The sequence below is a fragment of the Spermophilus citellus genome (assembly GCF_964194105.1).
Source record: "Spermophilus citellus genome assembly, chromosome: 1".
Taxonomy (NCBI): domain Eukaryota; kingdom Metazoa; phylum Chordata; class Mammalia; order Rodentia; family Sciuridae; genus Spermophilus; species Spermophilus citellus.
In genome coordinates, this window is record NC_138182.1 from 142,486,046 (window position 1) to 142,502,929 (window position 16,884).

The following is a 16,884-nucleotide window of genomic DNA, read 5'->3' on the forward strand; positions in this document are numbered from 1 at the left end:
GGAGATTATGCCTAGAAATGTTGGGCTTTATTGTACTTTAAAGCTGATTCATTCAATTCATAAAAGGCTTCCAGGTTCTGTATGCATATAGTGATTTGTTGTTTGTTCTTAGGACTATATGTTTAGGTTAGGTGCTATGATGGTACGAGGGTTAGTATGTCGTGGCTACTTTAGAAGTTTGCTCTACTGAAGGTGGATACTAACTGGCAATTGGATCAGGGTGTTGGTAGTAGCTAGGTATTTAGGAGCTCTAGAGCCGGCCTCGAGACATTCACCTATTTGCATTTAGACAATTACACGTAATGGAAGACGTAATGCTTGGGATGAAAGTTGGGGGGTAGGGGAATGAAGGTGCTCTTAAAAAGAAACAAAGAGAGATAGATAGATAGATTAGAGGATAATGAAAAGAACAATAAAACTTGAAATGGGAAAGAAAGAGAGAAGGAAAAGGGGAGAAAGGAACAGAGAGAGAAGAAAAAGAAAAAAAAATATTGAAGTCTTAGAGATCCATTTTCTTCTCTTCCAGTAGGCGGAGCTGTGCCCTCCGAGTGGAGCTTCTGCTCTCTACCTGCCCATAGCAATCCCTGTAAGGCATCTCCTAGGAGTCTCTCAGACTTGTCAATCCAGAGCCGTTTCACTTCTCCGGCCCTTACCCCCCTTCCTCCTGTCAGCCAGCCAGCCAGGTCCTGTTCACCAGAAGCGGTTCCCCAGAGATTTAGTTACACTTGCAGCCCCACCGCGTGTCCCATTTAAGCCCCAGTGCTGTGGTAAACTGGCGGCTAAGACCTTGGGAGTCACCGCTGGTGATATGGGGGTTGGGGGTCGGGGATCCCCTCTGCTTCCCTACAGACACGACCCCTGAAAGGCCCATGAAGTTTCCTGGCTGCTTGTATCTGGATGGGGAGGGAGTCACACACCTGCTAAAGTGGATTCTGATGGGAAGGAATTTCGATGGCCGAACTCCGATGACATCACGTCTCTGCTATGGCGGGCCCCAGGCTACTTGCTGGAGTGTCCGAAGGGAGGGGTGGGACTGGTCTGTCCCTGGTTGGCCTCAGCTCCCAGCTCACTATTTCATGAAGGTTTGGCTAAAGACTTCTTCCTGCCAAGCTGCGTCTCGGAGGCTAGCGGGACCTAGTCACGTTTGCTGCAGATGGCGGCACGCAAACTGTGGCTGGAGGATCTGGACCTCTGCGTCTCGTGGCGGGGATTCGCTCATCTGGGGCCAACTGTCGCTTCAAAAAATCCTAGTAGTTCCCAGCAGGTCTCTCTTCAGTGGAATTTTGCTAGGAGATTCTCCGTTGGTAGAATCTAAGCGTTATCTATGCGTCTTTATGACCCCATCACTGGGGGGGTATTGAAAGCGCTGCCTCTCGGCCCGCCTCCATGTTGGATCCCCCGGCAATGCTATACTTTAGACCATAAATATTTTATATAAATTAATAGTGACCTTTCATTAACTCGGAGTCGATATTAAAAATTAAAAACTGGCTATGACCAGATCACTATGTCAGTCACCATTATGGTATTTGTTTTTCTTTTGTGTTTTTTCATTGTAATTAAGTTCAATTTTTATAATATTCTGTTCTTTATCTTTGCATAAGCCCTGCACCAACAATGTTAAAGTTTTGTATTATTTTAAAGTTGTATTTTGTAGTTTTCTAGACTTCAGTTATCTGAATTCAGAGAGTAAGGTGGATTTGAACTTAGTAGTAGCTGCTTGAAACACTTGAATAGTTAGTAACAAAACTAAAATCTATCCAGCAACAAATGTAATTATTATGAATATCTTTTTATGATTAGTAATTTCAATATAGTTAATTAGATGTAGTTATTTAATCAGTTATAATTGGACTGTGTGATGGAAAAAGATACTTATCAGCTTCTGATACTCTAGAATTTTCACCTCTAGAATTTCAGCTCCTGGAGGTTGGTGATCTCTGTTGTGTTTTCTCCTGCATCTAACTTTCCTGAGCAGTGGCTGACATGCAGCAGGTGCTCATTAAATGAATTAATAAATAATTAGATTTTTTCCAACTTTAAACTTATCATCTGAAAGATCTAAAGGTCCAAAACTATCACCTCTCACTTGTCACTACATAGCCACTATCTGCAGAGAATGAACATAGAATAGGCACATTTCATGTGGGTTCTGACTATTACATATGCAGTGATGTGTGAGTTGGCTAGAGGGAGCTCTTGTTTTCCCTACTTTGATTTCATAATCTATTATCCTCCTTAAACCCAACCAGTTAAACCTAATCCATGGTATTATCCTTTGAAATGATCAAAGAATCTTTCAATAAGAGTCAATACAGGGCTGGGGATGTGGCTCAAGCGGTAGCGCGCTCGCCTGGCATGCGTGCGGCCCGGGTTCGATCCTCAGCACCACATACCAACAAAGATGTTGTGTCCGACAAGAACTAAAAAATAAAAAATAAATAAATATTAAAAGAAATGAAAAAAAAAAAAAAAGAGTCAATACAGCTGGGGCGGCAGCATGGAGACCTGTGAGGAGTGAAGGCACCCTCCACAGCACATTCCAGACAAGCCTGTCCTGGTACGGTAAAAACTTCACTGGGTGCCTTTTAATGAACATGCAAGTATTACATCACTCTGAACAGACACTAAAAACGGCTCTCATCTCTAAGAACCCAGTCAGTGCTTGTCTCACACTATGAGAAATTAGAAGCTATGGAACAGCAATTAAGTGATCTCTTTGGACCTACTACTTTGCATTCACAATCAGATTGGATCCCCTCCCATTCTGAGGCTCCCCAAGACTTTGAACAGTTTTTCAGTAATCCCTACAGAAAGATACCCTCTTCAGAGAAGCATAGTATTTATGTACTGGCCAATTGAATCTCTAGGAAACACCAGAGTTAGCAATAAAGAATATATTAGGGCTGGGGATGTGGCTCAAGCGGTAGCGCGCTCGCCTGGCATGCGTGCGGCCCGGGTTCGGTCCTCAGCACCACATACCAACAAAGATGTTGTGTCCGCCGAAAATTTAAAAAAAAATAAACATTAAAAAATTCTCTCTCTCTTCTCTCTCTTCTCTCTCTCTCTTAAAAAAAAGAATATATTTAAATGGCTCAAAGGCTACTATGAAGCATTTGGTGTGTGTGTGTGTGTGTGTGTGTGTGTGTGTGTGTGTGTGTGTACTGACTATGAAACTCCTAGAAACCGGTTTCTGTTTCTGCCACACAGTGTTCTTTTAGAGTGAACCATCACACACGCAATTTATAAATTCATACAGGGCATATCCTGAAGTTCTTAAAAAAAAAAAAGAAAGAAAGAAACTTGAAGATGCCTTCTATGTTGTGGAAATAACAATGATTGATCTTATCCAAGAGGTTCCTAGAATTTCATCTTTGGACAGGCTTGTTTGACAGATGGTGTGGGGCTTTTCAGCTTCACGAGATATGGCAGTGAATTCTATAGCTCACACAATGAAGGCACAGTGCAGAAGCTCCAGAAAAAAAAAATCTTCAATGGCTATTCCCTTTTTGATAACTACTTTATTCCTGAAATCACTAGTGTTTTCTGCTGCTAGTCCTATAAGACTTTAACCCATGAAATTGGACACATATCTGAACTGTGACTCTGCCAGTGGCTCGCATGCCTAACACAAGGCTCCAACCACTTGGAGAAAGCTGACCGCCATCCTCTAAACCTTTGCCCTGTCTATCTAGGCAAGGTACAGTGTGCCATTGGCTTTAATATTGCAGAAAGATATAAAGCACTGGTAAAGGGGATTGATGATGCGTCTGCTGACACACCAAGAACAACTCTGAAACATAGTCATGAAAATAATGTGTATTTACCAAAACCTGTGGAAGCCTTTAAGGAATGGAAAGAGTGCATAATAAAATGCCTTGCTGTTCTCTAAAAATAAGTATCTTCAGATAGAAACAATTAAAATAAATATTTGCACATTTTTTTAAAAAGAATGAATACAGGGAATTCCTACTATGTGTCAAGAGTTCTGAGTTTTAAAAGTATCTATATTAACTCATGAAATCTTCACCTTTCTAATTCCCCATCCAGTGGCTTCCAAGTTGTCTCTCCCATATGGAAATTCTGGAGACTTTCTGTCTACTGAAACCAGAAATTTGGCCTGGGAATCTCAGGGTTTCACCATCAGGAAAAGTCTGGCTCTGATCTGAGAGTATCCATTGTTTTCTTTAGACCCAAGGATAGCTAACTATGTATAATGGTGTCTCCTAAATCAGGTATAATTCTTCTTTCTTCTGTGTAAACTAAGGATAGAATGTCACTTTTTTCTGCTTAAATATTCTGTCTTTTTTGCCATTAGTCCTTTCAAATTTTTGAAAAATGACATTCAAAAGGGGATATTGGACACTGTTTAAATGCATTCTAATCACTCCACTTAAGAAATAAGCAGTTTAGTGAGACCTAATGTTGTACAAAACTCTGAGGAAGGAGATAATGTCAATGCTGACTTTCCTTTCTTCTTTCTTTTACATATACTCCCCTCTAGTGTTCAAAAACATCAACACTTGCAATTAAGCTATTCAGAAACTAAAATACAGATATTAATGTAGAAATGAGGAGGTGGTTTGTTTGTTTTTGTTACCAGGGTTTGAACCCAAGGGTGCCTAGTCACTGAGCTACCTCCCCATCCCTTTTTTACACTTTATTTAGAGACAGGGTCTCACTAAGTTGCTTAGTGCCTTGTCGAGTTTCTAAGGCTGTCTTTGAACTCATGATTCCCCTTGCAAGTGTGTGCCACCGCACCCAGCTGAAATAAGGTTTTCTTAATCTAACATTATTTTGTTTTACTTAGGAGACTATGTTGTCAAGCTATTCAGTATTGCCTGAAAAACACATTCTCTCTCCCATGAACTGTGAGAATTCGATCAGGCCTGGCCTCTGCAGAGGCTTGGCTGTTTTCAATCTGGGCGCTTCAGGCAAGGAGACCTTGGACTTCTGTCTTTAAGGACCATACAATGTTGCAAAATTGTCCTCCATTTATATAACTGAAGTCTAGGTTTTAGTTGTGCAATTTAAATATAAAAAAAAAAACTTTCCTACATGCTAACTATATGCAAAGTAAAAAACACTATAAACAAAAATAACTAAAGGAATGTCTTTGAATGTGGATATGAAAACATTTAATGGCATCATTTTGCTTTATTATAATGAAATGTTATTTAAATATATTATTTTCAAGCTGTATTAATACATAATCAAGATATCTCTAGGAACAACAAGTGAAAAAAATGTATATGCCATTGTCATCTAATATAGAGTATTTTAATTGATAATACTTTTAAAAGCAAAGATCATTTTAAACTATAGAATTAACCTAGTTGTTGCTATTTGCTGAATTTTAAAATCAGGGACTAATTGAATCTAATTGTTTCAAACTGACTTGTAATAATATTACAAGGCTCAGTGGTTGTAAGTCACTTTTATGCTTGGTATCTCAATTACTCATCATTAGATGAAATTTTAAAAAATTTAAAAATAAATTATTTTCAATGATTTTCTGAGATATTGTTTCCTAAGCTCTATTCATTCCCTGGAAGTAGGTTATGTCATAATGATTAACACATTTTAAAATGGAATTCAAAACTCAACACGCACCCTGAACACTTCTTCAGGGAGATTTATATTCTCAATACTTTAGCCTTATTCCTAACAGATTACATTACTTACCCTTGGAGAAACTTACATCTTTTTAATATCATAATCATATGGCACAGCCTGTGTATTGGTGGTTTTTTCATTAATCACAGACAGTGTGCACCAAAATTCTTGACAGCTTAACATCTGCATTCTGAAGTAGTAATGTTCATGCTATCTAATGGATTCTGCTGCTCACCAACAGCCTTTTGGTTTTGTGATTCATTGAATACTGGCTTAGCCAAAAACACTTTTTATGGGGAGAGATAGTCATTGAGAAAATGCCCAGGAGAAATTTTATCATAATGTTTTTCTTTTATTCCACCAAAAAGCAGAGTCCTCACTTACATAGTAACCATTCAGCATTGCCTGGTGGTCTTAACTCCTTAACTAAGCTCTTCTTAGGTTTGAAATGGTGTGGGTCATGTTATGTTCTTCTTGGCTTCTGATAATGTGTCTTCTTTCTTTGAGAAAACTGATGAAGAAAGGGGAATTGATGAAAAATCACTGATCCCAGAGAGGAGTTTCAGCATGAAAAGAAAACCCCTTTTTTCCTTAAGTAGGGACTCTATTAACAAGCTTGTTCTGTATGCACAGTTAGGACTCTGATGAAATTTAGTGAACCTGAAAGTAGGCTGTTGTTTACTACTTTGATACAAGATGATGGTTTTCTTAAAGTGTGACAAAAGTCATACCAATTAAGTGCATTTTAGTACATTTTAAGCACCTATGAAACTGTATTTCATCCTTATACCAACGGTAAATCTATGAGAACTGATTCAATTTATGTCTCAAAAAATTCTCTTCTAAAACACACAGAAGTTCACCAGACAGGCTAGAGAAGGGGAAAGATTCAGAAATTGTTATTTACTACATCCCTCAAATATCCCCTTTTCTTTTAAAGCTACCCTATGTAGTCCCTACACAGGTGTGTGTGCGCCCATACAGGTATGCACTCACATTTGGTTAACATTTCAATGCTGCTTCCTAAACATTCTGCCGCTCTGCATGGTACCTTATTTATGTTTGGGAGTGGGTTGGGATTGAAAGGCTGTCAGATGAGATTATGAGACCTAGCAAGATGGAGGCATCTTCGTTTTTGCTCCCCCTACAAAACTATGTCCCTAGGTGTTACTCGTACATGTGGAGTTGAATTGAAGAGAGGCCTGCCCTTTTAGGGAGGTGGTAGAGTCTGTTTTTATCAGATATGCTCCTTCACCCAGGAGGAGTGCAGAATGTCAAAAACACTACTGAATGAATGAAGGATTCCGACACAAAAGCCTACACCCTCATGCACTCATTCATTCTGAGTACACACGTGGCATTATTTTATAATCAGTATGGAATAAAGCCCATTTGTGTATATTCTTTCCTTGATTCTATCCACTGAACAATCTCTTCATCATTGAGAATTGAGAATTTTCATTGCTGCTGCCAATCTGGAAAAAAAATCAGAAGAATATATTCCAGAAGATGTCACATGGCCCTATTTCACTGCTCTTCAGTTTAGTGTTGGATGACGCTGCTCACGCTGCATCTGTCGTGCCAGTCCACCCTGGAAACACTAGGTTTATATAAGGGAATCAGGAGTGAGCTAGCGGTGGTGACCGCTACACATCAGCATGTCTTAAGGCAACTTGGTGTTCACACATGCAAGTGCCCAGGATACTTTTTAAATGTCCCTTCTTGTGAGAACCCTGAACCTACCTAAGGAAAAAAAAAATCTTCTTTCTTTTTTCAATGCTAGGGATTGAACCCAGGGCCTTGTGCACGTTATGCAAATACCCTACCACTGACCTACACCCCCAGGCCCAGAGAACCCATTTCTTACTTTAAGTATTCCTAGAGTCCTGTCTCTGTGCTTCATAACCCTACTGTAGGGACACATAGTAATGCAGGCTTGTTCAATGAGACCTTCCCATTTAAAAAATAATAATATAAAATATTGCTATATCATAATTATGCCTCATGACAAGCTTGACATATTTATACATGCTCATAACATAACTTCATCAGTTTCTTCCCCTGGTTTCCTCTTCCATTTCCCTCTCCACCTCCCTTCTCCTGATTCCCTTCCTCTATTCTACTAGTTTCCCTTCTATTTTTATAAAATCCCCTTTTTTCCTCTTTTCTTTCTAGCTTCCTCATATGAGGGATGGTCTTTGATCTAAGTCTGGCTTATTTCACTTAACATGAACTTAACATGATCTGTCCAGTTCCACCCATCTTCCTGCAAATAACATAATTTTATTCTTCTTTATGGCTAAATAATCATGCTTATAACAGTTCAATTCACAATGGTCAAGTTATGGAACCAGTCTATATATTCATCAACAGACAATAGAAAATGCAGTACATAGATACAATGGAATTTTAGTCACTAATAATTTTTAATTGAGGGTGGAAGAAAGGATTTCCATCTCCTTAGATCATAACTATAGGGCTTTCATTAGTTATCTTTTCTTGTAATGTAGAGAAGCCTCATCCACAAAATGATATCTTATTTTTAAAATTACAGAGATAAAAGATAGACTCCTGGTAGCACTGAATCCCAGTGTCAGTCTCTGAAGTCTTGATTCTGCTGTCATATACAACTAAGTAGAACAAATAAATTTAAAAAAAAAAAAAGAATAACAGAGCTAGGAGTCAAATCAGATCTGCTTTAAATGCATCAATTTAAATAGTAATTATTGCTATAAATACTTTTTATTTTATCCGTAAATATTTCAGTGTTTATCTGTAAATGGAATTGACTCTTTCAATAAACATAACTACAGTGCAATTAACAAACCAAAAGGAAATTGAGTATTATTTTAATAATATCAACTATATCAATATTCAAATTTCCTCACATTGTCTTAAAAAAAAAAAGGAGCACCAATCGATTTGGCTTGACGCAGGGTTACCCCAAACCTACAATGTGCAAGAAATGGCAAATTCCACAAAGCACAATAAAGTGAACTGCATCAAAATACAATAGGTCTACAACACAATGCTAAAAGAAGTCAAAGCCTAAATAAATGGGAAGAGACACCTTTCTCATCATCGAGAAAAGGATGGTTATTAAGATGTCAGTTCTCACCATATTCATCTATAGCTTCAACCTAATTCCAATCAAAAATGTAAGAAGGTTCTTTTGTATAAGCTAATTCAACAATTTATATGTAAATTAAAATGACCCAGACTAACCAAAATATCTTTGAAAAAAGAACAAAGTTGGAGGAGTTCTCATTTCAAAAATTATAACAACGATGCAATAATTGATATATATATCCACACTGGAATAGTACTCGGCCATAAAAAATGAAATCATGGCATTTGCCAGTAAATAGATGGGACTGGAGAATATCATGGTAAGTAAAATAAGCCAATCCCCCCAAAAAACAAACGCCAAATGTTCGCTATGCAGATGCTAACTCACAAAAAGGGGGGAGGGTTAAAAAAATAGTTCTTTCGTTTAGAAAAAGGGGAATGAAGGGAAGGGAGAGGAAATGGGAATAGAAAAGATAGTAGAATAAATTTCCTATGTTCATACTCGAATACATGACCAATATAACTCCACATCATGTACAACCACAAGAATGGAATATTAATTACAAAAAGTTATATTCCACGTATGGATAGTGTTTCAAAATATACTCTACTGTCATGTTTATCTAAAAGAACAAATTTTAAAAATAAAAAAAATCATGCAGGGGTTGAGGGTGTAGCTTGGTGATAGGGTGCTTACCTAGCATACACCAGGCCCTGGGTTAGATCCCAGCACTGCAAACCAAAGAAAAAACCTCCATGGCATTGATTCCAACGTAGAAAAAGAAATCAATGGCCCAGAATAGAACCCAGAAATTAACTCTATATACATGTGGGCAACAGATTATCCACATAAAAATAACTTGGATCAATATCATATATCATACACAAAAATCAACTCAAGATGAAACCAAACCTAAACTAACATCTAAAGCCATGAAATCTTAAGAAAAATGGCAAAAATTTCTGTGACCTTCATTGAGGCAAAAATTGCTTAGCTGTGATAGCAAAAGCACAGTCATAAAATAAACTGCTAAAGTTCACTTTATCAAAATTAAAACAACTTCTTTTCTTAAAGTACTACCAAAAGCATGAAAGGAAAGGCCATAATCAAAGAACATCTTCACAAAGCATGTTATCTAATGAAAGAATCATCCAGAATATATTTTTAAATTCTTAAGCTCTAACAATAGGAAAACAACTTTTTGTTTTGTTTTGTTTTGTTTTGCAATACTAGGGATCAGACTCAGGGCCGCCTATGCTAAGCAAGTACCCTGCCACTGATATACATCCCCAGCCCAAACTCAACTTTTTAAAATGCACCAAAGAAAATATATGGGTGATATAGAAGCATGTTCTTTTTAAAAATATATATTTATTTTTTAGTTATAGGTGGACACGATGTCTTTATTTTACTTTATGTGGTGCTGAGGATCCAACCTAGTGCCTCATGCATGCTAGGTATGCACTCTACCTCTGAGCCACAACCCCAGTCCAAGAAGCATATTCTTAAAAATGTTTTACATAACTTTACCTTATGTGCACATATAACTACATGACCAGTGTGAATCTATATCATGTACAACCAGAAAAAGGAGAAATTATGCTCCATTTATGTATGATGGGTCAAAATGTATTTTATTATCATTTATAACTAATGAAAACAAATAACAAATTTTTTTTAAATTTTACATCATTAGCCATTAAGAGAAATTCAAATTAAAACCATGAGAGTATACCACTATTCATTGATTAGACAAACTTAAATTCTAAAAACTGACCATGCTAGTGTGGGTAAAGATGCAGAATAACTGAAACTCTATATGTTGCAATTGCTAGTGAAAAATGGTGCAACCACTTTGATAAACTGCTTATGGTTTCTTTAAACATTAAACATATGCCAGGTACTATGACACACACTGATAATCCTAGCCACTCAGGAAGCTGAGGCAGGAGGATCACAAGTTCAAGACCAGCATCAGCAATTTAGCAAGATTCTGGATCAAAATTTTAAAAAATAAATAAATAAAAAGGTCTGGGTATGTAGCTCAGTGGTAAAGTACCCCAGGTTCAGTACCACACACACAAAAAAAAGTTGAACATATATTTGTCATTTGATCCAACTATTCCATTCCAAGATCTTCACCTTTAAAAGAGGACATCATTAAAATACCTGTATGCAAGTGTTTGTCTCAAAATAATTATGCTGAGTGACATAATCCAGATCAATAAAAGAGTATATACTATGTGATTCTGCTTATAGAAAATTTCAGAAAATGAAAAATTATCTGTAATAACAGAAAGCAGACGGTGAGAAGGCAGTGTTCCAAAGGGGTGTGAAGAAACCTTTGGTTGTGATGGTTACTCTGTTCACTATCTCAGTTGTGGATATGGTTTTACAGAATTGTACATAAGTCAAAACTTACCATCTTGGACACTTGAAATACCTGTGGCTTACTGTATACCAATTGTATCTCAATAAAACTGTTTAAAATAAAATATGGAGGATGGTTCCATGTTGTTGTTTTGTTTTGTTTTTCTTAATAAGTCATATACATATAACCGAATGATTTTGAAGGATATGTGGAACAGGGTCTGGGGATTGTAACTCAGTGGTATAGCACTTGCCTAGCATGCAGGAGGCCCTGGGTTTTATCCCCAGCACCACCAAGAAATAAAGAAATTTTTTAAAAATACAGATTATAAAATGCCATAGAAATTTTCTTCAAGTGGATTGACTTGAGTTATATTTTATATATACATAGATACATAGATATATAGATATATATATCAATGGTAGAGTACTTGCTTAGCATGAGTGAGCTCCTAGGTTAAATCCCCAGTATTACCAAAAAAAAACAAGGAAAAGAAAAACCATCTCTGTGGCACACAAACCCCATTTAGAAGTGGAATTGCTCTGATAATATGACTCTGTCAAGGGAAATTTCTCAAGTGACCTCAAACAGGAAGTTGGACTTGCTGGTCAGGAAGAATCAACCATGAACCAAAAGGCTCTGGGTGAAGTGGTCTGTGCTTATCTTCCCGGCCTCTTAAACCAGTAGCACCTTCTCCTTCCAATCACACTGGCCTGGGTCCAGTTCCCCCAAGGCACCATGCTTCCTGTGACACAGGGCCTCCACCTCTGTCATTCCAGTTCAAAACCCTTTTCCCCTCTCTTCACCTACTTGATTCCCCTTTTTCAGATCTCAACCACCACTTCCTCAGGATAACCCTCTCTGACCTCACCCACTGACCCAGGCTCCACCGCCCCTGAGCCTCTATTGTTATAACACATCAGTTAGATTATCTCCCTTCCTGAACTGAAGTTATGTAAAAGCTGGCTCACACCGTGTTCCCCATCCCCCTCAAAATAGAACTTCCACAATATATTTTTACACCTTTTTTGCTTTAAAAACGTACAAGAGATGGGAAAAATAAAAGTCTCCGCGTACCCTTCATCTGGCTCTCGTGTTTACACTTTCTATAACCACAGTACATCTGTTCAAATCACCTAATTAACATCAGTGAAATGCTACTTCTGGTCCTTTTTTCTAACCCAAAATTCAAATCAGGAACTCACCATGCATCCAGCTATCATATTTCTTTATTTTCTTTCTGTCTGTGACTGTTCCTCAGTCTTCTTGTTCATGACCCTGACACTTTTGAAAAGTAGTCGGCAGTTACTTTGTGTGTCTGATCTTTTCTCATGATTAGGTTGAGATTATGCATCATCAGCGAGAATCCCACAGAAGTGACATTCTGCCCTAGTCTATCATATCAGGAGATACAAGAGGTCAACATGTCTTATTACTGGTGATTTTAACTTGGTCACTCGGTTAAGGTGGTGTGTGCCAGGTTTCCTTACCATAAATAGACGAGTTTTCCTTTGGCCATTGGTGAGTATCCTGTGAGGAAATACATTTTTTTTTTATTTTATTGTTGGTTGTTCAAAACATTACATAGTTCTTAATATACCATATTTCACAGATTGATTCAAGTGGGTTATGAACTCCCATTTTTACCCCGTATACAGATTGCTGTGTCACATCAGTTACATTTCCATTGATTTACAAATTGCCTTTCTAGTGACTGATGTATTCTGTTGTCTATCCCATTCTCCACTATCCCCCCTCTCCTCCCCTCCCCTCCCCACCCCTTCTCTCTCTCCACCCCCTCTACTATAAATCGTTTCTTCCACTTGTATAATTTTTCTCCTACCCCTCCTTTCCTCTTATATGTAATTGTGTATAACCCTGAGGCTCACCTTCCAATTCCATGCAATTTCCCTTCTCTCTCCCTTTCCCTCCCGCCTATCATCCCTGTTTAATGTTAATCTTCTTCTCAAGCTCTTCGTCTCTACCCTGTCCTTGGTTACTCCCCTTAAATCAAAGAAGACATTTGGCATTTGTTTTTTAAGGATTGGCTAGCTTCGCTTAGCATAATCTGCTCTAATGCCATCCATTTCCCTCCAAATTCTATGATTTTGTAATTTCTTATTGCAGAGTAATACTCCATTGTGTATAAATGCCACATTTTTTAATCCATTCATCTATTGAAGGGCTTCTAGGTTGGTTCCACAATCTTGCTATCGTGAATTGTGCTGCTATGAACATCGATGTAGCAGTGTCCCTGTAGCATGCACTTGTTAGGTCTTTAGGGAATAGACCGAGAAGGGGAATAGCTGGGTCAAATGGTGGTTCCATTCCCAGCTTTCCAAGAAATCTCCATACTGCTTTCCAAATTGGCTGCACCAATTTGCAGTCCCACCAACAATGAACAAGTGTACCCATTTCCCTGCATCCTCGCCAGCACTTGTTGTTGTTGGACTTCATAATGGCTGCCAATCTTACTGGAGTGAGGTGGTATCTTAGGGTGGTTTTGATTTGCATTTCTCTGACTGCTAGCGATGTTGAGCATTTTTTCATGTACTTGTTAATTGATTGTATGTCCTCCTCTGAGAAGTGTCTGTTCAGGTCCTTGGCCCATTTGTTGATTGAGTTATTTGTTATCTTATTATTCTCATGCTCTACCGACTGAGCTAGCCGGGCTGAGGAAATATTTTTAAACCAAGCAAATCAGGTTTCCTATCACACTTGTATCCACTAATTTGGCACCCAAAAATGTTTCTTATAATTCTTATAAAAATTATTCCTATGGTGTTGCCTACTGATCATTTTTCCATTGCTACCATGCCTTCTACATTTCACAGAGATTCCACTGCATATAGGATTCTCCTGGGTATTCTTACTTAATGGAGTAGAACACATTTTGTCATTATTTGGTTGTTCAAATTTTGTTGCCCAAGATTTAGCCATCAAAAGCAAGTTGGTTCTTGAATCCTTTCAAGATGCCCCTCATCCACAATATATTTATCTTCTCATTCCTCATGTACACATAACATAGTTTCCAAACCACTAACCCCTACAGCTGTGAAAAACAAATTGACTAACCAGACTCAATATGTGTGTGCAGTTCCTTTATGGCAGCCCACCACAATGCTGTAACTTAAGTGAGTTACTTTTTCCTTCCCCCGCCAGTGTGGTTGTATTATTCACTTGAAAACAGTTCATTCATTCATTACTAAATTCCATTTTGAACTCTCCTCAAAACCTGTTTGATTTTTTCTATATTCCATGTGAATGAGATTTGTGGTACTTGTCCTTCTGTGCCTTTCCTGCATGTTTTAAATCTTCTCTACATATCATACTTAGCACACATAAATGCTATATAAAAATGCATAGTAACATATGGAAACATTACTATGGCTCTAAGACTCATAGTTATACAGATATACTGAGTAGGACCCCTTTTCTTCTTCCTTTATACCCTGATATCTCTCTCTCTCTCTCTCTCTCTCTCTCTCTCTCTCTCTCTCTCACACACACACACACACACACACACACACACACATACACACACCGCCTTCTTTCCCCTCTATTCCCACCCACCCTCCATAGGTAAATAATCTCATTCATTTCTGGGTAATCTGTGCTTGTTTACTTTGCACAGATGAGCAGATTCATGTATCTTGTCTTATATCCTTGTCTTTCTTACATAAAACATAACATATACTTATTACACTTTGGTTTTTGCACTTTTAACAATGTCTCTTGAAAAGAACTCATGAAGATCTTTCTCCTTCTTTGCAATTAAAATGACCTGTCAAGATTTATTCAGTCCCTTATATAGGGACATTTATGTTGTTTTTACTATTTGTGATCACAGCATAATGAAAAACTGCATGCCTATGTACTTTTTATGGTTAGAGTTGTATCTTCAGAAAAAATTCCCAGAAGTTGGGTCAAAGGATGTTTTTGTAATTTTATCAATACAAGCCCTCCATGTGCATGGGTTCCACATCTATGGATTCAATTGCATATAAACATTTTTCTTCAAAAAAAAAGAAAATTGTGTCTGTACTGAACATATACAGATTTTTTGTTATTATTCCCTAAATAATATATAACAACTTTTTACATAGCATTTACATGTATTAGGCAATATAAGCAATCTAGATATTATTTAAAATATGCAGGGAAGGCACAGAAAGACAAGTACTGCATGATCTCAATTGTGAGGGGAAAAGTTGATTTCATAGGAATGTAGAAAAAAAGTTGATTGCTTGGGAATAGAACGTTCTCAAAGCTGGGAAAGAGAAACAGAGAGGAAGGGATGTGGAGATTGATCAATGGGTGAAAAAAAATCATAGGAATAAGAACTTCAGTTATGTTGTTATATAAATAGATGTGTATAGCTAGTGATAACATACTGTATATTTCAAAACGCTAGGAGTTTGAATGTTTTCACCATAAATAAGTGATAAATGGGGGCGGGGGCTGGGGCTGGGGCTGGGGCTCAGTGGTAGAGCACTTGCCTAGCATATGTGAGGACCTGGGTTGGATCCTCAGCACCACATAAAAATGACCAAATAAAATAAGGGCATGCTGTCCACCTACAACTACAAAAATAAATGATAAATGTTTAACCTGACTTAAACATTATACAATGTACATATGTATCAAAAAAAACTGTGCTACCCTACCATTATAATGTCTTCACATGTTAAATTTAAAAACTAAAAATAAATACAATAAAATATGGAAGAGCAAGCCAGCGTGGTGGTACATGCCTATACTTCCAGCTATTCAGGAGGTTGAAGCAGAATTGCAAGATTCTATCTCAAAATAAAGTTTTTTAAAAACTCTGGGGATATAGGGCATTGACAGAGCAGTTGTCTAATATGCTCAAGGTCCCAGATTCAATCTCCAGGACAATTTTTTTTAAATGCAAGAGGATGTTATATAAGGGACTTGAACATCTACAAATTTTGGTATCCCAGGGGGTTCTGGAAGAAACATACAAATTCCCCTACAGAAGGAGTTATGCTAGTCAGTTTTTCATCATTGTGAAAAACAGCTAAGATAATCAACTCTAAGGACGAAAGGTTTGTCTCATCACTTCAGAGGTTTCATTCCATGGTCATTTGGTCACATTCCTTTGGTCTATGACAAGGCAGTACGTCATGGAAGGAATATGTGGTGGAGAAAGCTGCTCACCTCCTGGCATCCAGGATGCAGAAAGCAACCAGGGTCCCAATAGCCCTTTCAAGGGCACACAACCTGGCTCCTGTCCACTAGGACCCACCTACTAAAGGTTCCACCACCTCCCAATAGTGCCACAGGCTGATGATTAAGTCTTTAAAACACAGGCCTTTGGGGAACATTCAAGATCCTAACTGTGGTAGGTGGTTTCCATTTGCATTTCCACCAGCAATGAGAAGGTCTGCTTCTCTACAGCCTTGCTTAACAGGACATGCTGAAATACTTTCTTAGCTTTCAGCAGCCCAATAACAGATACTAAATGGTATTACATGGTACTGGGGACTGAACCAAGGGGCTTGAACTTGCCCAGCAAGTGCTCTTCTACTGAGCTCCGTCCCCAGCCCCCTCCCAGTATCATTTTACATGGGATTTCTCTACCCATGAGTTTAGATATGTTTTTCATTGTTTATGGTTCATTTTTATATATTTGAGTGTGATCATTTTTTTCTATCAGGTTTTTAAAAAATTACTTTGCTCCTTAATTTTGTTTACTTTTTGTAGTAGGAATATTAATCTTCTGCCTAGAACATACACTGCAAATATTTTCTCCAAGTCTTTTTGACTTTATGGTGTTTTTTGCCAAATATTTTTTTTCCTCTCT

General features: G+C 37.8%; 1 pseudogene across 1 annotated transcript; it reads left to right on the forward strand.

Annotated features, from left to right (window-relative positions):
- Nucleotides 1-2,597: 2,597 nt before the first annotated feature.
- Nucleotides 2,598-3,892, forward strand: LOC308653533 (archaemetzincin-2-like; annotated as a pseudogene). Its single transcript has 3 exons — nucleotides 2,598-2,902; nucleotides 3,089-3,145; nucleotides 3,184-3,892. The product of its transcript is annotated as an archaemetzincin-2-like (transcript).
- The last annotated feature ends 12,992 nt before the right edge of the window (nucleotides 3,893-16,884 follow it).